Here is a 26,025-nt window from a genome sequence, read left to right on the forward strand (position 1 = left end):
GAGTGCGATTGATTCAATTTCTCTAAGCTATGCATGTGTGGCCTTATTGGATTTCTCTTGGTCAAGGAAATGCCAGCCATATTCTATTTACCTGTCCCCCACACCACAGTTTTTGGATTTTTAAGAACACACAAAAATAACATTCAATAACCTTTATCAATATTGCATTATAGAAGAAATGTATGATATTTCCAGTCCTTCAAAGAAATTAATTTTTAAAAGAAGGCTGGTAGAGGCAATACATAAAAATAGAATAAAATAAAAGTTAGGTTTTTATTATGATATTGTTAACCATGATTAGTTAATGCAAATTGTTCCAAGGCTAGTGTTTGGTTTCTATAAATATAAAGTATCCTTTGTGTAGATGAATTTTATTCTCTTCCATTACCTAGACTATATTTCTTAGCTCATTTGGACCTCTGACAAATTCATGCAATGAATCATAAGGTAATGGCATAGATTTGGAGTCAAAAGCCTGGCTTGGAACACTGGCTCCATCCTGGGCTGTGTACCCTTGGCCAAGTCATTTGACCATTTGTGGTGTCAGTTTCCATGTTTGTAAAATGAGGGGATTGGATTACATAACATAACATATATCTCCTAATGCTAAGTCTATGTTTCAATGAAGAATAAATGATAGTTACACATTCATAAGTGCAAGAGATTAATTTTTGAAAAGCCACTGAAAATTGTATCATTGAACTATCCACAAATGTAAGACAATGGGTCTGCTTCAACATACATAAAAGGCAAAGGTGGGACATTAATGGGTATATTGGATACTTTTCTTTGTCCTTCTGAAAAAGTAAGGAACCAAGCAAAATTAAATTATTTTCAATTCTATTAGGAACTGTCAAAGATAGCTTTTCCCTCTCCACATAACTATTCATGATGCACGTGTCATGTTTATCCTTTTGAGAAGAAGTCAGGCCAAGTTAATGTTAACTTGGTTCGTCTCAGTTGTTCAGTCATGTTTCAATTGTGTCTGAGACTCTTCACGATCCTGTTTGGGGTGCTTCTGGCAGAGATCCTGGAGTGGTTTGCCATTCACTTCTCCATCTCATTTTACAGATGAGGAACCTGGGGCAAACAGGGTTAAGTGACTTGTGCAACATCACATAGCTAGTAAGATTCTGAGGCCAGATTTGATCTCAGGAAGATGAGTCTTCCTGACTTCAATCCAGGCACTCTTATCTACTGTGCCACATATCTACCCAAACATAATATTCTTCTCAGTACATTGTTACAAATAATTCCTAATGTAAAGGATGAAATTGGTTAGTGGATGTTCATGATTAAGGGCAACTATTTTTTTTTCCAAATGAAAAAAATAAACTTTCCTGCTCAACCTTAACATCCTCATGACATTTGAAGAATTCTTATCTATCTTATTTTCTTAACATTCTAGAATGTAAATAATTCATTAGATTTCTATTGTTCCTTTCAGCCTCAGAATTCTATTTTTTATGATTTTTTGTTTTCCTAGATCAGCGTGACATAATTTTGATGCTATTTATTCTTATTTCCTATGTTCTGCACTATCTTATTCATAAACTTTCAACTTAGACCAGTAAAATTTCTTAGAACTAAGAGATATAATTTCTATCAATAACACCAGTTGTGTTTTAGCTTCAGCACTAAAAATGGATCCTAAATGCAAAAGGTTTTTCTAAAGGAATTATATCCATAAGACTTATGTAATGGCAATACAAAAAAATATTGCTATGCTGATAGATTATGAACTCTTTTCTAGGGTAAAAAATATTTTACTTACTCTACATAGATCAGTGATGACAGCTATGAAATTAATTCCATACCGTAAGATTTCAATATTCCTTCCCGTGTGCTTTTCTCATGCTTCTCATTCTTTAGGAAAGCCTTATTATTGTAAGCACACTGGAAAAACTATAGGCAATAAACTCCAGAAACCATTTTCTTAAGGAACACTTTCTTAATAATAACTGTAATGATTCTATCTGACATGACATTTTGCACTCTTAATGGCTCCTTACAACCAAAGGTCTTACTGTGATGGATTGAAACTCAGTCAACTATACTGTTTCACATTATTCATATTATGCCGTATGGTCAAAGATCTTGGAGAATGCATTGTGAGGCACTGCAAGATTTTGCCCTCAAAAAACTACTATCTTCTATTGGTGATTTAGAGAGACTGTGCCATCATATGCAGCCTGTCTTTCTCTTTTACTTTTGTTCTGAAGCATGACTCTCAGTGTTCAAGGTATGTCAGAGGGGGTAATGTCAAGTTGAATCAAGTCATCAAGCATTTTATTAAGTATATAAAATCTATCTATCTATCTATCTATCTATCTATCTATCTATCTTTCTGTCTGTCTGTCTGTCTGTCATCTATCTATAACTAGGAAGGGACTAGAACTAAAGGGGCCAGAAAAGGCTTCTGATAGAAAATTGGATTTCAATTGAGACTTGAGGGAAACCAGGTGATGAAAGCAATGAGGTAAAGTGTTCCAGCCATGGAGGACAGCCAAAGAAAATGCACAGAATTGGGAGATAGTACGCTGTGCTCAAGGAGGTTCATGTCACTGGATGATAGAGCACTTGGAAAAGAATAAGATGTAAAAAGACTAGACAGACTGGAAAGAGCTAAGTTATAATTGGCTTTAAAGTGAAGGATAAATTGGAGTGGAGAGAAACTTGAAACAGGGAGACCAACCAGGTAGCTTACAACAATTTGGTCAGGAAATGATAAGTGTCTGTACTAATGTAGTATCAATATTAGAGGAGAGAAGGGGGCATATACAAGGAATATGTGAAGGTAATATCAATAAGATTAGGTAGCAGCCTTGGTATGCAGACAGGCTGGAGAGACTGAGGAATTGAGGATGAAATCTAGATGGCAAGCCTGGATGACTGGGAAGTTTCTAGTGCCATCTATAACAATAGAGTGGTTAGCAAAAGAGAGAGGTTGGGAGAAATTCAATGAATTTAGTTTGGGGAATATTGAGTTTGGCATCTATGGCACATCTACTTCAAGATTTCTAATAAATAAGTGGAGTTGTGGGCCTTGAGATAAAGAGAAAAGTCAGGGCAAGATGAATAGATTTGAAAGTCATTTACATAGAAATTATTGAATCATTGGGGCCTATCTATGTATCAATCAATCTATCCATCTTCTATCACCTATTTCTATATCTATCTGTTGGAGGAGGGAAGGAGGCAGACAGCTAGGTAGACTGAAAGAGAAAGTGACTGAGGGAAAGAGACAGAGAGACAAAGTGAGAGAATGAACTAACCTTATTTCATTTTCAACCTAATCGTTCTCCTTTCCATTTTGCTTCTTTTCTTCTTCCTCTTCCTCCCTCTTGACCAAGGTAATTTTTGTACGTGAACATTGATAGCAGTAATATGACAACTGATCTTCCAAATTACCAACAATTTCTTTGGAGGACAAAAAGAATGAGTTGGTTCTGTCTATTATTTTTCCTTTGCTTTTGAATTCTTCTGCCTTTCATTATCTGATACACTAAAAAGTTAAGTTTGGGGTGTTGTGCCTATTTCAGTTGCTTTCAGAAGTAAGGTAGGATATGGCATTACTAAATTATAGTTGTTATTCTTTTAATGCTTCCTGTTTAACTTAGAAATTTTAAAATTATTGATGGTTTTGTCAGTCATTGCAAAGTACCTTTATTTTGGAGGAAAACATGAGCTGTATAATGCATTGTAATTTATATGACTTCCCTTCCATACTTTATATTCCAGGTAACTGAATTATCACTTATTCCCCAAAATTTTATGTTTCATATTCTACATCTTATGCACAGGCTTCTGATGCAATCCTTCATTACTTTCACCTCTGACAGCTCCTAGATTCTTTTGAAGAGCAGCTCCAGGCACACTTCCTACTTTGGTCCTTTACTAATACTGCTGGCTGCTTGTGACCATATTCTTTGCAAATTATCTTGTATTTGCTTATCTATGTGCATATTATATCACCAAGAAAAATATGGTGTCCCTGAGGGTTTGGATTATTTATTTATTTGAATTCTGCCTTGCATATAGTAAACATTTGATAAATGTTTATTAAAGTGAAAAGAATATGAGCTGAAGAGTAGTCAAGGTGATTTATGATTTCAGCTACAGCAGCATGTGTGGAAACTGTGTACCATGAATAAGAAAACAGTGGAGATTTGCATGTTTTTATACTATTTTTATCCTATATTTTGAAATTTGGAAATATATAGAGAAATAAATGAGAAATGAAGATAACAATTTAAAAAATAAATAAAGTTTTTGAAACTTAAGAGTACTGGTCAGACCATCCTCACTTTTACAAGGTACTTGCATTTCTTATCATTTTTTTCATATGTCCTTAAATTCTAATCAGACAATTTAATAAAAGGCTTTGGGATCCTTGGTAAGCTGCCTGAATTTTACAGAATTACAGAGTTCAAGAACTCTAACTCTCTGTGACTATCTTTCTGAAGAGTGCTTGGAATTTTTTGTCATCTCTTAAAGTTAAAACACACAAAAAAATAAGTCTCTCCCTAGTTCTCACAAAGTCTGCCCGTTATATATGTACAGCATCAAATAATAATTTTCTCCCCCATTTCCACTAATGAGGAGTATTTTATGCACATGCAGTGGCTTGAACCCCAGGTTAAAATATGTAAGACATGGGAAGATGAATAATGCACATAATTTGTATACCTCTGAAACAAACTGAAGAGTTAGGGTCTTCATAAAGGGTCATGGTAGAATTGGTCTGGTAGTACTATATATGGCAGCCTATTTACTTTCAATTGAGGTGTCTAATGAATTCTGGGACCAATTATTTAAGAATACACTTGTGTATCATATCCTGGTAAAATGGGGGAGGGGGCATTAACCTAGGGCTTGTGATTTTTTTTTGTTTTGCTCTTTTGATAATCATTTAAATTTAATTGGTTTCTTTTATATTCCTATGTTTTTATTTTGTGCTTTGAAAAAATATTCTTAGAAGGTATCCAAAATCTTCATTAGATTGAAAAAGGTGCAAAAAAGGTTAGGAACCCTGTTCAATACTCTTGCACACTATCATAATTAAGGTGATTTGGTTACTTGGGCTTCTGAAAGAGTTGTGCAATCAACTGTGATATTATCATCTGCATTTACTGGATTTTTTGCCATAGGAATTTCATGTCCTGGATCAAGCCATTAAATATATCTAGAAAAGCTCAGCACATACTTGTAATACTGTAGGAATTCTGGGATTTATTGGGTGTCTATTTAGAAAAATGGGGAATGACAGTTACATTATTTAACAAGAACTGACAGCTTAGTTGAGGTGAGATCTCATCCTCACTGTTACCTAAATAGTGTAGACAAGCTCTCTCTAAGTCTTTCCTATCCAAAAATATAGAAACAATGGTTTTTTTTCTAGAGGTCTTCATTGTCTTAGAATCAGTGCCTGTGTACATACATACACAAACTCTCACATAAACAAATGAAAAATATACACATACACTTGCACACACTCCTGCTCTAATGGACAGGTTTCAATTGATCAACAAATGGACAAACATAGAGAGAGATATTCTAAACACTGTGACCAAGGAGGTCCCTGGTTCACATGAGCCTGATTCAATTTATGCTGTCCAACAATGTTTTACTTAAAAATAATAATCTGCCTATCTCAAACAGAGTGAAATAGTTAGATTAGATGACCAGCATCAAAAATGGCTGCCTTTATAAGTCACCTTTCAGTTTATACATTGTCATTTGCATGTTGTTTCCCACATAAGGCTGTGAGATCCTTGAGGGCAGAGACTGATTTTTGCTGTTCTTTGTTATCCTCATTGCTTAGCTCAGTGTTTGACACAAAACAGATTCTTTATAAATACTATTTGACTTGACTTATATGATAGAAGTCAAGGTTCTAGTTGACATAAACCTGTCCAAATTACTTATCTTCTGTTTTTCTATTCCATGACAACTTGTTTGCACCTTTTCCATTCTATTGTCTTTGACATGCCCATTTACTACATAGCTATGTGTTAAAGCTTTCACCAAGTATTTGTTTCTACATGGAAAATTTATCAAGTGTCCAGGTGTCCATCCACATAGGAGGACACATTCAGGTTGTCAAATGTTTATTGCAGACAAGTGTCTTTTACTCCTTCAGATCATGCTCCATGACTCCTAACTGCCTCAAAGAGTCTTGTATGTATTTGCTTTTCTCCTCCACTACATGACACTTGAAGGTAAACATGCTGATGTTACAAATACGTACATGCATGCTCACATGTGCATTAGTACATGCCCACACCCCCCCCCAAAGGGAGAAACAAAAATAAGTTCTAAAATCAACTGTTGGTGACAAATTCCTAACAAGTTTACCTTTCCTCCATTAAAATATTTATCAAGCAGAAAGTATATACAGAGTACTGTGAGGTTCTGAAGAGAGAGAAAATGTAACTGAAACAATTTCTTTCCCTTATGTAGCTTAGCATTTAGAAGGGAACAGGATGGACTCAGATGCAAAGGACTATATATAAAAAAAATACATGACACATAATACATATTGGAGCAAAACAGTGATCTATAATGGGAAATTACAATGTATATTCACATATTCATGTTTTGGGGTACATAGATACCATCTTATCTATGTAGTCTTTGCAGCCAATAGTACATTAGAGAAAGCAAGGGGTCTGGAGTCAGGAAGACATACGTTCAAATCTGTCAACAAACACTTATTGGCTGTGTGACTATGGTTAAGTCACAATCTCTGTTTGCCTTGGTTTCTTCATCTGTAAAATGATGCTAATATAGCACCTATATCCCAGGGATTTTCTGAGAGTCAAATGAGATAATATTTGCAAAGGGCTTAGCCCAGTGCCTGGCACATACTAAGAGCTATATAAATTATTAATCTCTTCCCTTCATTTTCAATATCACATAGCATGAGTACTTTACTATTTAAGAAGGATAGTACCTTTACAAAGCAAAATTATTTACAGACATTCTCTCATTTGATCTTTTGGTAGAAGTGTAGATGATGAGCGAACCTTCAAAGCAAAAACATCCCTAAACTTTTGAGATTAGATTTTGCAGTGTACATTAAATTATCAGGAATTAAAAGACAGATAAATTTATGTTATAGCTCAGCTTCAAGACTGTCACTAAATCTCAACCTTGTCTCACATGATAATGTAAAATGGTTTTCAAATCAAGGCAGCAAGAAGGAAAGCTAGCGTAATAATCATTCAGCCACCTAACCTTTGGAAACAGTCTAACACCTGTTAGTTCAATGTCTATGGAACAAAAATAAATCCCACTGGCTTTTCTGACTCATTGGAACTGTTGCAAAATCCAGCTAGTTGGATTAAGATCATTGGAAGCCTGAAGTATCTGGGGAGCCTGTGCATTCTAGCATGGCATCTCTGCTTGTCAGATGTCTGAACTACATTGAAAAGGTAACAGTAGGATGTCATAAGTGCTACTAGCTAGATGTTTATAATGCCACAGGGACTAGATGTCTGATGCAGACTTAACCTCACTGTTCCCCTTTTAAGTAATTTTTATCTAACAACTTCCATACTTTTAGACAATGAGGCATATTTTCCATGTTTTTCTATCTTAAAGTACCAATGTACCACATAATTAATTAGTATTCTTTAGAAGACATATTAGAGATTTTCATTTTTAGAAATTGAATGATATGAGCTTGCTTACAGACCCACAACAAGGTTCCTTTATGACTGACAAGAGCATAAATTAAACACTGCTTGCTCTTTTGTCTGTTACAGCATTATTATTTTACTTTCCCCTCATATACTTAGAATGCCTTTGCTCTAATGACTTTTGAAGACTTGAAATGGAATTTAGAGATAGAGAAATGATGGAAATATCAGAGGAAAGCCAATAGCAAACTACTCATAATGTTCTGGCAATAAAAAGGGTAGGTTTGAGAAAATAGGGACAACTGAACATTCTGAATAGAAGTATGGTGGACTCCTTGGAACAGAAAGCTTAATTGCAGAAGATGTAGAACATTACCTGAAAACTGGAACTGCCAAAATATGGCCTAATAAACTGAGTTCTGATTATGACAAGAGGCTGTAATTTACTTTTGGAAGAACTAGAAAAAGAGTAGCAAAACATGCTTAGACATGGATATATTTCAGTTTGCATTTTTGGAGGGATCTCTAGATTGATTATATCACAGATCCATTGAAGTAAGTGCAAGAGTGCTTGACAGGGTCTAGACTGCCAACTGATGCCAGGCTTTCATGATGTGCTCATGGGCTAGATGATTACATGACATAGATTTCATTACTTTTCCTTCATTGGTCATTAAGGGAGAAGGTGTTGCTGTCATGCCCTATACAGGGGTTTAATTAAATCTATTTTGATTTAGCAATGTGTGGAGATTTGTTCTTACAGGATATTATCGCTAAGTTTAGGAAATTGTGGCCTAGACTAGAGCTTTACCATATATTTTGTACATTAAATTTATAATTCTCCCACAGTTCACTTCTTAATCTGTAGGTGGTAAAGACATATCCATTTCTGATAGATTAGGAGGCATTCTTTCATAATGTATGCATGATTGCATGTGATTGTGCAAAATCTTACTGTCCAATTAAAAAATTCTCATGTTTTTCCTACTCTGCATTATTTCCTAGCCACTACTAAAAGCAGAAATGTATTTTCCTGCTTTGTACATCTAACTCATTAGCTAGGAAACAGGTTTTTATATCAAGGGAATCTTCAGCACTAATAAATATGAAAATATATTTTTTTACTGGGTAGTTATCATCCTAATATTTTCTTTCCCTCAATCTTTCCAGAACTTTGATGTCAGCTTTTCTCCCCAGGACTTTTACTATGGCTCACTTTACCTGGAGGATTCTACTGTAGATCCCTTTCTGCAACTTTTTGTAGCCTTGGCCTCAGACAATTTGTAATCTAGTACACAATCTAAATTTTTCTATTCTTCTTCATTTCTCTGCCAATTGCCTTTATGGGGAGAAAAATCATCTTGAGGCAAAGGATTATATCATTCTTCCCTCCCTTCCCTCAGCTCCTAGTGCATTGCCTTCCACAAAGTAGGTGGATAATCAATGTTTATTGACTTGAGTTGTAATTGAATATTAGCATATTTGTGCTCTTTTAAGGGAGAACTCTGTATCACTGGAAACCACAATTTGTCACCTTGTTAAAATCTTGAGATCAGTCTTTAACAGCCATGTCTGCAAATGTGCATACGTATGTATATGTACATGCATGTAGGTATATGCATAACATTATGTATTCACACATATGCACATGTATATATGTGCATGAACGTGTGTGCATATGTATGTGTATATATGTATATGCAAGTGTATGTGTATATATATGTACACAGTGCAATGTGTGTATATCTATGAATATATATATGTGTGTACATGTGTACAGGTATTTGTGTATATATGTATTTGTATATGCATTTTATGCAATATGCATGTCTAGTGTGCCCTGCATATATACATACTTGCATACACATACAGGCACACATGAATGTGCATGTACACATGTATTGAATGCATCTGCACACACACTACATGTCTGCCTTTCTACATACACGTGTATATGATTGTGTTCATATGGCTGCACATGCATGCATGTATATATATACACATGTGTATATATTTATATATTCATATGTATATATTTATGTGTGTATGTATATGTGAATATGCGTAACTAGGAGGGACAGAGAGCAGAGAGAGAGAGAGAGAGAGAGAGAGAGAGAGAGAGAGAGAGAGAGAGAGAGAGAGAGACTTTGCTCAAATCACATAATTTTCAGCATTGTGAACTGGTAAATCTTACTAGAGAGAATGGAATGGTGTAGACAATATAAGTCTTATAGCCTGGGAATATATTGCAATCTTTTTTTCCAATTTCATCAAGATTTATTGTTTTTTCTCAATTTTTTTTTACTTGTAAACCATGTTTATGTTTGTAAATTTTCTCATAACACCAATGAGACATGACAGCTCATGATTAGTAAATCTTCTAAAAATGGTGTTTTTCACGATTTCTAGTCTTCCCAAAAAAACCAACATTGAAGGAAATATTTCTTTGGGCTAGGTGATAAAATATAAATGACAACAATAAGAACAAAAGCAAACAACATATTTGGAAATTTTTCAATTAGTTATTTAGAGTGTATCAAATGGCAGAAGCTTTTTAATTACCTGAATACATTTGAAAAAAAAATCTTCCCTAAAAATATGTTCTTAAGGTTTGTTTTAATGGTTGAACATTTTATAATTAAAATGAAAGTGAGATATTGATTTTTAACTTTGATAAATTGCCCTATTAGATGACTTTTAATAATTCAATGAAACAAAATATTGTAGTAGCACCTTTGCCACATGTGTGTGCTTCTTTACTGATATGCTACCTTATCTTTGTATGATTTAATCATAGAAATGTAAACATTCTGGAATTCAGAAGCCACCAAAAATAATGGGGTTTTTTGGAGGGAACTTAAGGAAAAATAAAATATATTATTGACCTGAGCCACCACCAGTATTTTTTCCCTAGATTATTAGTTGAGAATCAACTTAGTTAGCCAACTTTACACAGTTTTTAGAAATGAGTATTTACTAAGGTACATTAAAAATTGTTGATTTAAAAACACTCCCCCACCAAAAAAAATCTGTGATGCATTTTCCCACATATAGTCCAGTGGAAAGTGTGTTCAAGCTTAATGAACACATATGGCAAAAGGGTAGCTCACACCTCTTGGTTGCTAGAAGTACTTTATTTTCCCATTTATGTGGGTGCAATAGAAATTCCTCGTAAACATGGCATCATCTTTTTTGCTGGATTCCTGTACAGTTGTGGGTGCAGCCCTTTTTAAAAAATCTCAGTGAGACAGATACTACTTAGAACCCATTTGAAGACATGGCTGAAGCACCAATGAGAAGATAGGAGTCACTGTTGTCCCTAAGAATATAATGCTACAATACGAATACAGAGATGATGTGGTCCAACATTCTCCAGACTCTTTGAAACTGTCAAGGTCCTTGTATGGTAAAAGGGGAGTGGAATTGAAGGTAAGGAGACCTGACCAACCAAGAACAAACCCAGAGTTCTCCTTTCCCACCAGACTGTTCCATCTCAAGAAATTCAGCTAGATATCTATAATCATATTTAAAATGCTCTAAATCGTTATTGATTAGAGAGATGTAAATTAAAACAACTCTGAGGTACCATCTCATAACTGTTGGATTGACTCACATGATAGAAAAGGAAAATGATAAATGTTGGAGAAGATGTGGGAAAATTGGAACACTAATGCATTGTTGGTGTAGTTGTGAACTGATCTAACCATTCTGGAGAGCAATTTGCAACTATGCCCAAAGGGCATACCCTTTGATCCCACAATACCACTACTAGGTTTGTACCCCAAAGAGATCATAAAAGACCCACATGTACAAAAATATTCATAGCAGCTCTTTTTGTGATGGCAAAGAATTGGAAATTGAGGTGATGCCCATCAATTGAAGAATGGCTGAACAAGGTGTGGTATATAAATGTAATGGGACACTATTGTGCTATATATAAGAAATGATGAACAGGCAGATTTCAGAAACACCTGTAGACATACACAAATTGATGCCGAGTAAAGTGAGCAGAATCAGGAGAACACAATACATAGTAACAGCAACATTATGCCCTGATTATATATACAGTTAACACTTCTCAGCAATAAAACGATCCAAGACAATTCCAAAAGACTCTTTTTAAAAAATATTATTGGTTTATTTTGATTTATCAATAATCATTTCCATATGCTTTTGAGTTCAAATTTTTTCTCCCCCTTTCTCCCCACCACCCTCCCCAAGATGGCCCGCAATCTGATATAGGTTATCCATTTGCATTCCTATTAAACATATTTTCACATTAGTGAAGTTGTGAGTAAAAATCAAAACCAATAGAAGGAACCATCAGAAACAGGAAACAAAACTCAACATAAGAGAAAAAAACGATAGCTATTCAACTTCTATAATTCTTTCTTTGGATGTGAATAACATTTTCCGTCACGAGGCCTCTGGAGACATCTTACATCCTTGTAATGCTGAGAAAGGTTAAGTTTATCAATATTAGTCATTGCAAAATGTGGCTGTTACTGTGTATAAAGTTCTCTTGGTTCTGCTCACTTCACTCAGCATCAAACCATACAAGTCTTTCCAGGTATTTCTGAAGTCAACCTGTTCATCATTTCTTATAGTACAATAGTATTCCATTACATTCATATACCACAACTTGCTCAGCCATTCCCCAATTGATGGGCATCCTCTCAATTTCCAATTCTTTGCCACCACAAAAAGAACTGCTATGAATATTTTCGTACATGTGGGTCCTCTTCCCATTTGTTTGATCTCTTTGGGATATAGCCCTAGAAGTGCTATTGCTGGATGAAAGAGTATGTACATTTTTAGAGTCCTTTGGGCATATTTCCAAATTGTTCTCCAAAATGGTTGGATAATTTCACAACTCCACCAACAATGCATTGGTGTTCCAATTGTTTTTCTTTACATTTTTTAAAATTTCGATTTATCAACAATTACTTTCATATGCTTTTGAGTTTAAAATTTTCCTCCCCCTCCCTCCCCATCACCCTCCCCAAGACTGCGCACAATCTCATATAGGCTATACATTTACATTCCTGTTAAACATATTTTCACATTAGTGAAGTTGTAAGTAAAAATTAAAAACAATAGGAGGAACCATTTGAAAGTGGAAATAAAACTCAACAGAAGAGAAAAAAAAATGATAGCGATTCAACTTCCATAGTTCTTTCTTTGGATGTGGATAGTATTTTCCATCACAAGGCCTCTGGGGATGTCTCAGATCCTTGTATTGCTGAGAAGGGTTAAGTTTATCAATATTAGTCATTGCACAACATGGCTGTTATTGTGTACAATGTTCTCTTCGTTCTGCTTACTTCACTCAGCATCAGGCCATACAAGTCTTTCCAGGTTTTTCTTAAGTCAGCCTGTTCATCATTTCCTATAGCTAAATAGTATTCCATTATATTCATATATCACAGCTTGCTCAGCCATTCCCCAATTGATGGGCAACCTCTCAATTTCCAATTCTTTGCCACCACAAAAAGAGCTGCTATGAATATTTTTGTACATGTTGGTCCTTTTCCCATTTGTATGATCTCTTTGGGATATAGCCCTAGAAGTGCTATTGCTGGATCAAAGGGTATGCACATTTTATGCCCTTTGGGCATAGTTCCAAATTGTTCTCCAAAATGGTTGGATCATTTCACAACTCCACCAACAATGCATTAGTGTTCCAATTTTCCCACATCTTCTCCAACATTTATCATTTTCCTGTTTTGTCATGTTGGCCAATCTGATAGGTGTGATGTGGTACCTCAGAGTTGTTTTGATTTGCATTTCTCTAATCAATAATGATTTAGAGCATTTTTTCATATGACTATAGATGGCTTTAATTTCTTCATCTGAGAACTGTCTGTTCATATCCTTTGACCATTTATCAATTGGGGAATGATTTGTGGTCTTATAAATTTGACTTAATTCTCTATATATTTTAGAAATGAGGCCCTTATCAGAGAGACTGGTTGTAAAAATTCTTTTCCAATTTTCTACCTTCTTTCTAATCTTACTTGCATTGGCTTTGTTTGTGCAAAAACTTTTCAATTTAATGTAATCAAAATTATCCATTTTGCTTTTCATAATGTTCTCTATCTCCTGTTTGGTCATGAATTCTTCTGTTCTCCATAGATCTGATAGGTAAACTATTCCTTGTTCTCCCAGTTTACTTATGTATCAGCCTTTATATCTAAGTCATGAACCCATTTTGACTTTATTTTGGTATATGGTGTGAGATTTGGGTCTATGCCTAGTTTCTGCCATACTCTTTTCCAGTTTTCCCAGCAGTTTTTTTCAAAGAGTGGGTTCTTATCCCAGAAGCTGGGGTCTTTGGGTTTATCAAATAATAGATTACTATAGTCATTGACTACTGTGTCTTGCATATTTAACCTATTCCACTGATCCACCTCCTATTTCTTAGCCAGTACCAAGCAGTTTTGATGATTGCTGCTTTATAATACAATTTAAGATCTGGAATTGCTAGGCCACCTTCCCCTGCATTTCTTTTCATTAGTTCCTTTGATATTCTGGACCTTTTGTTTTCCAAATGAATCTTGTTATTATTTTTTCTAACTCTATAAAATAATTTTTTGGTAGTTTGATTGGTATGGCACTGAATAAGTAAATTAGCTTAGGTAGGATTGTCATTTTTATTATATTAGCTCGGCCTACCCATGAGCAACTGATGTTTTTCCAATTATTTAGATCTGATTTTATTTGTGTGAAAAGTGTTTTGTAATTGTGTTCATAGAGTTCCTGGGTTTGTTTTGGGAGGTAGACTCCTAAATATTTTATAATGTCTACAGTAAGTTTAAATGGGATTTCTCTTTCTATCTCTTGCTGTTGGGCTTTGTTGGTAATATATAGAAATGCTGATGATTTATGTGGGTTTATTTTATAGCCTGCAACTTTGCTAAAGTTGTTTATTATTTCAAGTAGTTTTTTACTTGATTCTCTAGGATTCTCTAAGTATATCATCATGTCATCTGCAAAGAGTGATAGCTTTGTTTCTTCTTTGCCTGTTCTAATGCCTTCAATTTCTTTTTCTTCTCTTATTGCTAAAGCTAAGTTTCCAGTACAATATTGAATAACAGTGGTGATAATGGACATCCTTGTTTCACCCCGATCTTATTGGAAATGCTTCTAGCCTGTCCCCATTACATATAATGCTTGCTGAAGGTTTTAGATATATGCTATTTATTATTTTAAGGAAGACTCCATTTACCTATGCTTTCTAGTGTTTTTAATAGGAATGGGTGTTGTATTTCAAAAGCTTTTTCTGCATCTATTGAGATGATCATGTGGTTTCTGTTGGTTTTGGTGTTGATATGCTCAATTACTGATAGTTTTCCTAATATTGAACCAACCCTGCATTCCTGGTATAAATCCTACCTGGTCATAGTGTATTATTCTTGTGATAAGTTGCTGCAATCTATTTGCTAGTATTTTGTTTAAAATTTTTGCATCTATATTCATTAGAGAAATTGGTCTATAATTTTCTTTCTCTATTTTGACTCTTCCTGGTTTAGGTATCAACACCATATTTGTATCATAAAAAGAATTTGGTAAGACTCCTTCTTCACCTATTTTCCCAAATAGTCTATATAGTATTGGAATTAATTGTTCTTTAAATGTTTGATAGAATTGTCATGTAAATCAATCTGGCCCTGGAGATTTTTTCCTAGGGAGTTCATCAATGGCTTGTTCAATTTCTTTTTCTGAGATGGGGTTATTTAAGTATTTTACTTCCTCTTCTGTTAATCTGGGCAATTTATATTTTTGTAAATATGTATCCATTTCACTAAGATTGTCAAATTTGTTGGCATATAGTTGGGCAAAATAATTCCTAATCATTGTTTTAATTTCCTCTTCCTTGGTGGTAGCTTTGCCCTTTTCATTCTTGATACTAGTAATTTGGTTTTCTTCTTTTTTTTAATTAAATTAACCAAAGGTTTATCTATTTTATTGGTTTTTTCATAAAACCAGCTCTTAGTTTTATTTATTAGTTCAATAGTTTTCTTAATTTCAATTTTATTAATTTTTCCTTTGGTTTTCAATATTTCTAATTTGGTGTTTAGTTGAGGATTTTTAATTTGTTCTTTTTTAGTTTTTTTAGTTGTATGCCCAATTCATTAATCTCCTCTTTTTCTATTTTATTTATGTAAGCATTTAGAGATATAAAACTTCCCCTAAGAACTGCTTTTGCTGCATCCCATAAGTTTTGGTATGTTGTCTCATTATTGTCATTCTCTTGAATGAAATTATTGATTGTTTCTATGATTTGTTGTTTGACCCAATCATTTTTTAGGATTAGATTATTTAGTTTCCAATTATTTTTTAGTCTATCTTTCCATGGCCCTTTATTACATATAATTTTTATTGCATCATGATCTGAAAAGGATGCATTTAATATTTCTGCCTTTCTGCATTGGATTGTGAGGTTTTTATGCCCTAGTACATGGTCAATTTTTGTGTATGTGCCATGTACTGCTGAGAAAAAAGTATATTCCTTTCTATCCCCATTCAGTTTTCTCCAGAGGTCTATCATACCTAACTTTTCTAATGTTCTATTCACCTCCTTAACTTCTTTCTTGTTTATTTTGTGGTTAGATTTATCTAGTGCAGAGAGGGGAGGTTCAGGTCCCCCACTAGTATAGTTTTGCTGTCTATTTCTTCCTGTAACTCCCTGAACTTCTCCTCTAAGAATTTGGATGCTATACCATTTGGTGCATATATGTTTAGTAATGATATTACTTCATTGTCTATGGTGCCTTTTAGCAGGATGTAGTTTCCTTCCTTATTCTTCTTTATTAGATCTATTTTTGCTTTTGCTTTGTCTGAGATCAGGATTGCTACCCCTGCTTTTTTTACTTCAGCTGAAGCATAATATATTCTGCTCCAGCCTTTTACCTTTACCCTGTATGTGTCACTCTTTTTCAAATGTGTTTCCTGTAAACAACATATTGTAGGATTATGGTTTTTAATCCATTCTGCATCCTTTCTGTTTTATGGGAGAGTTCATCCCATTCACATTCACAGTTATGATTACTATCTGTGTCTTTTTCTCCATCCTTTCCCCCTTTTATGCTTTTCTTTCTCCTTTTTCCTTTCCCCCTTCACTAGTGTTTTGCTTTTGACCACCCCTCCTTCAGTCCCTCCCCTTTATTATCCCTTTCCCTTTTCTTCCCCTTTACCTTACTGCTTCTTCCCCCTTCTTCCCCCTCCCTTTTCTTTCCCTTTTCCTACTGCCTATAGGGCAAGTTAGATTTCTATACTGATTATTTATGCCCTTCTTGAGCCAAATCTGATGAGAGTAAGGTTCAAACAATGCTCACCCCCTTCTTTCCCTCTGCTGTAATAGGATTTTGTGTCTTTTCCTGTAATGTAATTTACCCTTGTCTGCCTCCTCCTTTCTCAGTACATTTTCTAAGATCAGATTGATCCACTTATTTGGATCCATTTAACCCACTTGATTAGATTTTTTTTTATCATTACATCAAAGTCAACTAATATCCACCCTCTTTATGTATACTCCTTTAACATGGTGTAATAACAATACAGTTCTCAAGGGTTGCAAGTGTCATATTCCCTTGTAGGGTTTAAACAGCCCCCTTATTAACAACATATTGTATCTTTCTGTCCCATTTACCTTTTTATGTCTTCTTGAGTCTGTACTTGAAGATCAAATTTTTTGTTGAGCTCTGGTCTTTTTATCAGGAAAGTTTGGAAGTCTCCTATTTTGTTGAATATCCATCTCCTCCTTGAAAAATGATGCTCATTTTTGCTGGGTAGTTGATCCTTGGCTGCATTCCAAGCTCCTTTGCCTTATGGAATATCATGTTCCATGCCCTGCGTCTTTTAATGTAGAAGCTGCAAGGTCCTGTGTAATCCTGACTGTGGTTCCATGATATTTAAATTGTTTCTTTCTGGCTGCTTGCAGCACCTTCTCTTTCATCTGGTAATTTTGGAATTTTGCTATTATATTCCTTGGCATTGTCAATTTGGGATCTCTTTCAGGTGGTGATTGGTGTATTCTTTCTATGGTTATTTTCCTGTCTGGTTCTAGGACTTCAGGGCAGTTTTCCTTTATGATTTCCTGAAAGATACTGTCCAGGCTCTTTTTTTCATCATGATTTTCAGGTAGTCCAATAATTTTTAAATTGTCTCTCCTGAGTCGATTTTCCAGGTTGGTTGTTTTACATGAGGTATTTTACGTTTTCATCTATTTTTTCATTTTTTTGTTTCTGTTTGACTGATTCTTGCTCTCTCATAGAGACATTAGTTTCCATTTGTCCAATTCTAGTTTTTAACAGATTGTTTTCTTCTGTTAGTTTTTGTACTTCCTTTTTCAATTGGCCAATTGTGTTTTTGGGGATTTGTTTTCTTCAGTGTATTTTTTTTTCCAATTGGCCAATTGTATTTTTGAAGGACTCTTCTACCTCTCTCATTTGACTATTAAAATCCTTCTTGAGCTCTTCTAAGAAGGCTTTTTGGGCTTCAGACCAGTTCATATTCCCTTTTGTTGTTGCAGATGTGGGTTTGTTGACAATGTTGTCCTCTTCAGAATTTCTGTCTTGATCTTCACTCTTCTCATAATATGAATCTATGGTATGTTTCTTTTTACTCATGGTGTTTCTTTATTCCCTGGCCTTTAAAGAGATTGAGCTCTCCTGCTGGGGAACAGAGGGCTGACCCAAGCTTCTTGTGTTGGGAGCCTAGGTCTTGGTCACTGGCTTTGTGTGCTGGGGCCTCTTATGTTGGCAATTGGAGGCTGTAGGTTTTGGCAGCTTACCTCTGTTGGGCTGGAATCAGCAAGGCTGGAACTTTCAGGCAATTCTAGGTTGCCTGCTTTTCCTTTCCTTTAGCTTTCTTCAGCTCCTTTTAGATGGGTGCTGCAGGGTGTTTATCTGCCTGGGGCCCCTGCAGTGCTGCTCCTCTTTCTGCTAATGCACTGGGAGATTCCTTTGTGGTAGAGCAGAGGCACTGGTGGTTTTCTGAGCTGGTTTCCACTTTCCCCACCCTCACGAGGCACTGGAGGTCCAGGTGTTGGTGTTTGCCTGCTCTACCACCTGGGCTTCAGGATTTTCCTTGGTTCTGACAGCTCACTGGTGTTGGGTTGGAATCAGCAAGCTGGGGCTTTAGGAAGCTTTAGGTTGTTTCTTCAGCTCCTTTCAGATGAATGCTGCAGGTACTTATCCGCCTGGGCCCTTGTAGTTCTGCCTTATTTTTTGCTGAGGCACTGGGAGACCCATTTGCTGGGCTGCTGCACTGCTGCTCCCCGTCTTTTTTCTAGTTCAGTTGTTCCAGGATTTTTTTCAGGGGTGATATTTTCTGGATTTTCTGAGGTTGATAGGGATGAGTGAGAGCGCAAACTTTTTTACTCTGCCATCTTGGCTCCCAGAAGTGGAACTCCCCAAAAGACTCTTAATGGAAAATGTTAACCAAATCTAGCGAGAATACTATGGAGTCTGAAAGCAGATTGAAGCACACCAGTTTCACTTTTTAATTATTTTTAAAATTTTGCATGTTTTTCCTCTTTGTTCTGATTCTTCTTTCATGGCATGACTAATATGGACTATGTTTGGTATGATTGTACATATATAGCCTATATTAGATTGCTTACTGTCTTGGGGAGATGGGAGGGAAGAGGAAGGAGGAAAATTTGGAGCTCAGAACTTTGCAAAGGTGAATGTTGAGAACTGTGTTTACAGTACATTGTGAAAAGATAAAATACTCTTAAGGGAAAAACACATTCAGCTAGAATTATATATACTCATCAAAATTTCTGTAATTTCTTCTACTTTCTCAACTTGATGGAAAATTAATAGATGAAGCTTGAGGTGTGGTAAAATTCATTCACCATCACCAAAAAGGACTTTTGTACAACTCCCTAGTTTGAAGATTTTTTTTTTTTGCATTTAGCCTAAGGCAGGGTTTTTTACCTGGGGGACTGTGAACTTGTTGAAAAGGATGGATATGTAGATAGATAGATAGATAGATAGATAGATAGATAGATAAATGGATGGGTAGATGGGTAGATAGATGGATAGATAAATAGATAGATAAAATGTAATTCAATAGAATTTATTTCCTCTGGAATTTTATGCATTTATTTAAAAAATTTAAAACATTATTCTAAGACAAGATGCACAGACTTTCAGCCTTCCAAAGACACAAAAAGTACAGAAATCCCACTGTGTATTTTTATTATGGGTAAGTCCCATTAGTGTGAATAATGGGGCCTTTGAAGTCATCACATTATTTGAGTTTGCACCACATACCCGCATTGGAAATTAGTATATTTTTCATAATTATAACTTCAAATATTTCAAATTCTAATACATGTACTTTTCAATGGTACACATGCCTCTGGATGGTATATGTGAATAACAGATTCATTATTTACACTAATCAGGATATAGCTATAATTAATTTCTTGAGACATGTCATCACATAGGCAAGAAGTCAAAGCTAAAATTGTTTTATTTGCATCACTATTTTATGGGGCTGTGTTTTAAGGGTCCCTGTCCCACCTGGTTATTGTTTCATACAATGATTGTATTAGACATAGGAGGTATTCATTAAGTACATTCTTTGGTTGATTGGCATTATTACTATCTCTATTTGTTCAAGACCATAGCTAAGCAGGCTAAGAAAAGCATCATACAACTCCCAGTTCAAAGGTTAGGGAAAAAAATATTTTGGATACTTTCTTATACATTGTTAGTTATCAGAAGATAAGGGCCTTAGCTTTTTTTTTTTTTGAATACTGGAAACAATGAGCTTAATAAATACCAGAAGGGTGGTGATAGAAGCAGAAATCTTGGATAAGCTATGATCCCTTCCTTTTCTATCTATTGGCCTAATGGAGGATGACATTAAAATAAATAGTAAGTATGAAAAATAGCATTATTAAGTGCTTTAAAAGTTACATAGAATAATTCTACATGAGATCTTGGGATGAATGCCAGACTTTGGTTCAAATTCTGCTGTGCTACTAACTAGCTGTATGACTGTGGACAAGTATCTTTATCTCTCTGGGCGTTAGTTCCTCACCTGTAAAATTAGGAATTTGGACTTGGTGTCCTGTGATGTCCTTTGCAACTCTAAAATGATCCTATGACCAATATGGGGGATTGATACAGGGCAAGGAGGTTACTTGGACTTTAAAAAATTCACCAAGTTATAAGAAGAAAAGCATTCCAGCTTAAGGCACAGTGAAAACATTGACACAGAGACGTGAATGAATTTTTTTCCCAAAATCTACATAGTTCAGTTTGGTAGGAACAGAGAACCTAAGGCAGGAGATAAACATGCAAAGGTGAAATGTTTTCAGATGATGCTGTATTCCCTGATTATCAGGCAAAAGAATTTGAGGTTTACTCAATACATAAAGAAGCACTGGAAATTTTTTGAGGATGTGGGTGATATAATTTTGCTGATATGTAGGAAGAATATTCTGGCACATGAAGGAATGAGAGGGAAAGTAGGAAGGTATGAATCACTGTAAGTAGAGATTTTAATACTCCAGGTAGGTGATAATTCCAGATTGAACTACAGTTGGAACAGTTCACATAACCTAGTAACTGAATGTATTTGAGAAATGAGGAAAAGGGAAGAATCAAAGTATAATCCTCATGGACTACTTGAATGATGGTGCCATAAACAAAAACATAATATACAAAAGATAGAGGTCTGGTCCTGGAGTAGGAAGACTTGAGTTCAAATCCAGCCTCTTATACTAGCTATGTGACCCTAATCAAATCACTTAACTTCTATCTACCTGAGTTTCTTAACTGTGGAATGCGGAAAATAATAATGCTTGCCTTCATAAGACTGTTGTAAAGATTAAATGAGATGATATTTGTAAAGCATTTACTTAGTACAGTGCTTGGCACTTAATGAATGTTTTTTCCCTTGTTTTCTTTCCAAAGAAGAACCTGGTCATCCATGTTCATCTATATGTGGGCTAGGGGTATTCAAGGGTAAATTGTATTTTTGGATTTGGATCTGTAGTTGAAACTGATCTTAAATGCCATCTAGTCCACTCCCAAAATTACAGAGATGATGAAACTGAGGCCTGGGAAGTGACCTGTCCAAGTTTGTACAGGTATTAAGCATAACAGGCAAGAATTGAACCCAAGTTCTCTATGAAGAAGAAGAAGAAGAAGATGATGATGATGATGATGATGATGATGATGATGATTTAAACCTACTCCATTTATTTTAATGAACATAGTACCCTGGGTATCATCTACCTATTATAGTAGTATTATCTTAGAATGCTGAAAAACCAGTTACTCATGTTTTTTAAGTAGTAGGAAGATCATAACCTAATGAAGCCTTATAAAATTACATTTTCTGCAGACATTTTTATTTCTAGAGTTGTTATCTTTTAAAGGAAAGGTCACCTAATGCTATTACCCCTAGGGCTGGAGTTTAATGATTAAGAAAAATCTATTATCTCTCATTTCTCCTCTCCATGAAGAAAAAAAGAAAAAAAATCTTGTAGCAAATATGCATAATCAAGGAAAACAAATTCTCTTGATGACTTCTAATGAAAACCAACATTTAAAAAATTCTTATCAGAAAAAAAAAATTCTCTGATCAAACCCGGTGCTCTATTTATTGTGTCATTTAGCTGTCTCATTCTCTCTTTTTTTCTTTCCATCTTCATCTCTAACTTTCATCTGTATCATCTATATCTCTGTCCATATCTATATCAATATCTACACTGACATGATGCATATCTCTATTACCTATCTATTCCCATGTAAATATAGATAGATACAGATATTTAATAATATTTTGGTTGACTGCTTTGCTCTAAAATATCCCATATACACAGTGAACTCCTTTAATCAATTCAGACCAAGCAAGCATATATGAACTACTAGCAATTTCTTGATTGATGACAATTCTTGTGTTTCAATATATCCCAGGGTTGAAAAATCATGGAGTTTAGGGGTGACTCTGGCTGATGATACAAAAGTACTTGTTTTTTTAATCCTTTACTTAAAACACAATACTTAGAAAAGTGACTGCCATATAAAAGGCACTTAATAGGTACTCGTTGACTTGACAACTAAGAGCTTGATTTGAAAAGTTAGTGGCAATATATAGTGTGGTAATATCTTGCTTTATTCAAACTGTAGATACTGAGGAGTTTTGACCAGCCCACGAAAGCCCCAATACCAAAAAAAGCTGATTTGCTTGGAAAATGGTCTAACAAATATTCATCAGAAAAAATGAATAGAGAAATTAGAACTCTGACTCTGAAGTATAAATTATGGAATCACAATATCATTGAATTAGAAGAGATGAATTTGGACTGGATTTTAACTTGAATCTTCTTCATTCCAAGCTCAGTGCTCTATTTACTGTGGCACTTAGCTGCTTCATTCTCTCTTTATTTCTATTCTATCTCTATCTCCATCTTTAGCTTTCATCTATATCATTTATATCTCTGTCCATATCTATATCAATATCTATATTGATATGATATATGTATTTATTTTACCTATATATGAGTATATAAATATAAATAGATACAGATATTTAAATAGATATCTTTGCTCTATAATATATGCATATATGCATTTATGTATATTATAATATGTGTGTATAGCTCTCATACTTATATGGATATTTTATTGCACCATTTGCCACATTAGTTAAAAAGAGGGGAATATTTTTCAATAAATAATGAAAATTTGATGACAAAATTATTTTGAGATGTATATCTATTCAATCAATCAATCAATCAATCAACAAGCATTGATTAAGCCTCTATTATGTACCAGGCACTGTGCTAGATGCTAGGGATACAAAGACAAAAATAAGCAAAAAATATACAAACAAAATCTAAAATGAAACAATTCCTGCTGTCTAAGAGCCTTAGTTACATTTGGAGAGACAACATGGAGATACATAAGCATATACAATCAAATTTCAAAATAATACAATGTAGTCAGAGAGGGAGGACACTAGTGGTACAGGGATCAAGAAAGACAATATAGAAAGTGGCATTTGAGCTGTTTATTTCTGAAGGGAATGAGGAATTCTCTGATGAAAAGGTGAAGAGGGAGTTTATTTCAGGCATGAGAGCAGATAGGAGATGAAGAGCAGTATATGAGGAACAGAGGGAAAATCAGGGTGGCTTAGACTATAAATTGAGGGAGGGAGAATTTCATATACATATGCATACACATACAGACATATATACATGCATATATATATATATATATATATACACATATACATATATTTATATACACATATATATATAAAGAGAGAGAAACAGAATGAGAGAGAATGAAAGAGAGATTGAAGACACATTGTGAAGAGCTTTAAAAAGACATTTAGAGGAGTTTATTTTTCATCCTATAAAGTAAAATTACAAACAGCATTTATGCTATCAGAAATCATTTTTATCATCAAACAATTATTGATTGCCAAGTTAATTTAGAAACAGCACCATGATTTTTTAAAATCCAAATTAAAATCCTGAATGTGTCTCCTTGGTGAGAAAAACAAAACTCCTCAGCAACTATTCAGTAACTTAGAGTCTTAGATATTATGTGGGAGGAATGAGGAGTTGGGTAACTTATTCAGTATCACACTACCACTATGTGACAGTGACAGAGGAAGAAATTGAACCCAGGTCTTGTTTACCACCAAGTCTTACTAAAGAGGCCATGGGAAGACTCTTTGCCTCCATTTTGATGCTTCCTGGGCCCTAACACTCTTTTGACACTGTTATTTTCTCTTGGTTTATAACATTTCACAAAGTTCCAGGACAGAAGAATCTAGTGGTAAGAAAGAATAGATAAAAGAAAAAAGCAGTTCTTAAGTGCTCAGTTTTTGTCAAATACTGATCTAAGCAATGGGGACACAAATAGAGGCAGCTAGATGAAGCAAACCTAGAATCAGTTCTACCTGAATTCAAATCCAGCTTCAGATATTTAATAGCTATGTGACTCTGGGCAAACCACTTAACTTATGTAAATCTTAAAGCTATGATATTATTATCGTTATTATTACTACTACTATTATTATAGAGTAAAGGTAGTTCCTGCCCTCAAGTCCCTTACCTTACATTCTAATGGAGGATACAACACATAAAGGGGAGTGGTAGCCAAGAAGGTCCAGAAGGTTACAAGGATGGTTAGTAGAGTCAAGGGGAGTAGACTGATTCATCCCATTTGGGAACAAAAGCATACTTGATTAGATCAAGTTTGATTGTTCCAGAAATGGTGAGGGAAAGGTGTGATGGGGGAAGAAAGGGTAACGGTGACAGCAATGCTGTTGAAGGAGTGACTAGAGAGGAAGGAGTGAAGTGAATCTTGAAATAAAGTTTTGGGATGATTATATTTTTTGTATTTCATTTGTAATATAGTTATATCATATTAGTTAAGACTGTTTTAAGAACTTATATTAACTTGTTTTAGGAATTGTTGTATTAGAACCACCTCCTTTCTACTCCTAAGTGAACTTTGTTTGAAAGCAACAACTTCCTTTGTCCCTTGTCACAGTCTTCTTGAACCCTAGAGTATGATGGCCTATATAAAGCCCCTGCTGACTTAGCTCTAGGGTATGGTGGCCTGTGGAAAACCTCTGTTGAGATGGCCAGTGGAAGGCTCAAGAATGCTACTGACAGAGTAGGAACAGAGGACATGATGGATATTGCCCTTAGCCAATCCTGGAATCTCCCCTACTTTTTCCACTTAGCCAATCATAGGAGTTTTCCCATTTCTGAAAGTGACCAGTAGTGAAACTGTACTGCCTAATTTTATTTTAGTGACCTCCCAAAGGCTATAAAACCTTTCATCCCATGAGCAGGGGTATCCTTGACTGTGAGGAAGGTTTTGGATCCAATTCCTTAGGGACAATCAGTCTCCCTAATAAATTGATTATGCTTGGAGTTCTGTCTCAGTTGGCTTTTGCTGAAGATTGGAATTTTGAGGCCCACAAATTTCTACCTCATGGAATTGTGCTGAGAAAAATACTTTGCAAACATTACAGTGCTGTTATTTTATTAGTATTGGCTCATAGCAAAATTTGTGAAGTGAGAAGGATGTCTTAGGATTCCTCTCAGTTCTCCCTTTCACTATTCTTCTCCTACCTCTTAATGTCCCTGTTCTGATAGACTTTGCTCCTACCCATTGTTATCCCACCAAAGTGTAGGCTAAGATAATTTAAAGTGCTGTCTCTCATAAATATTAATATTTTGTATCTCCAAGACCCCAAAAGACAAACTTTCTATTTGTGAATTTCAGGCACCATGGTAAATGTTTGAAATTTTTGTGTGAGCAGGCTTATCTGACTTCTTTTAATCCGCTGTCTAGATGGTTATCTATTATTTTTAAAATTTAATTTA

Source organism: Phascolarctos cinereus, unplaced genomic scaffold, assembly GCF_003287225.1.
Source record: "Phascolarctos cinereus isolate Bilbo 61053 unplaced genomic scaffold, phaCin_HiC Scaffold_5;HRSCAF=322, whole genome shotgun sequence".
NCBI lineage: Eukaryota > Metazoa > Chordata > Mammalia > Diprotodontia > Phascolarctidae > Phascolarctos > Phascolarctos cinereus.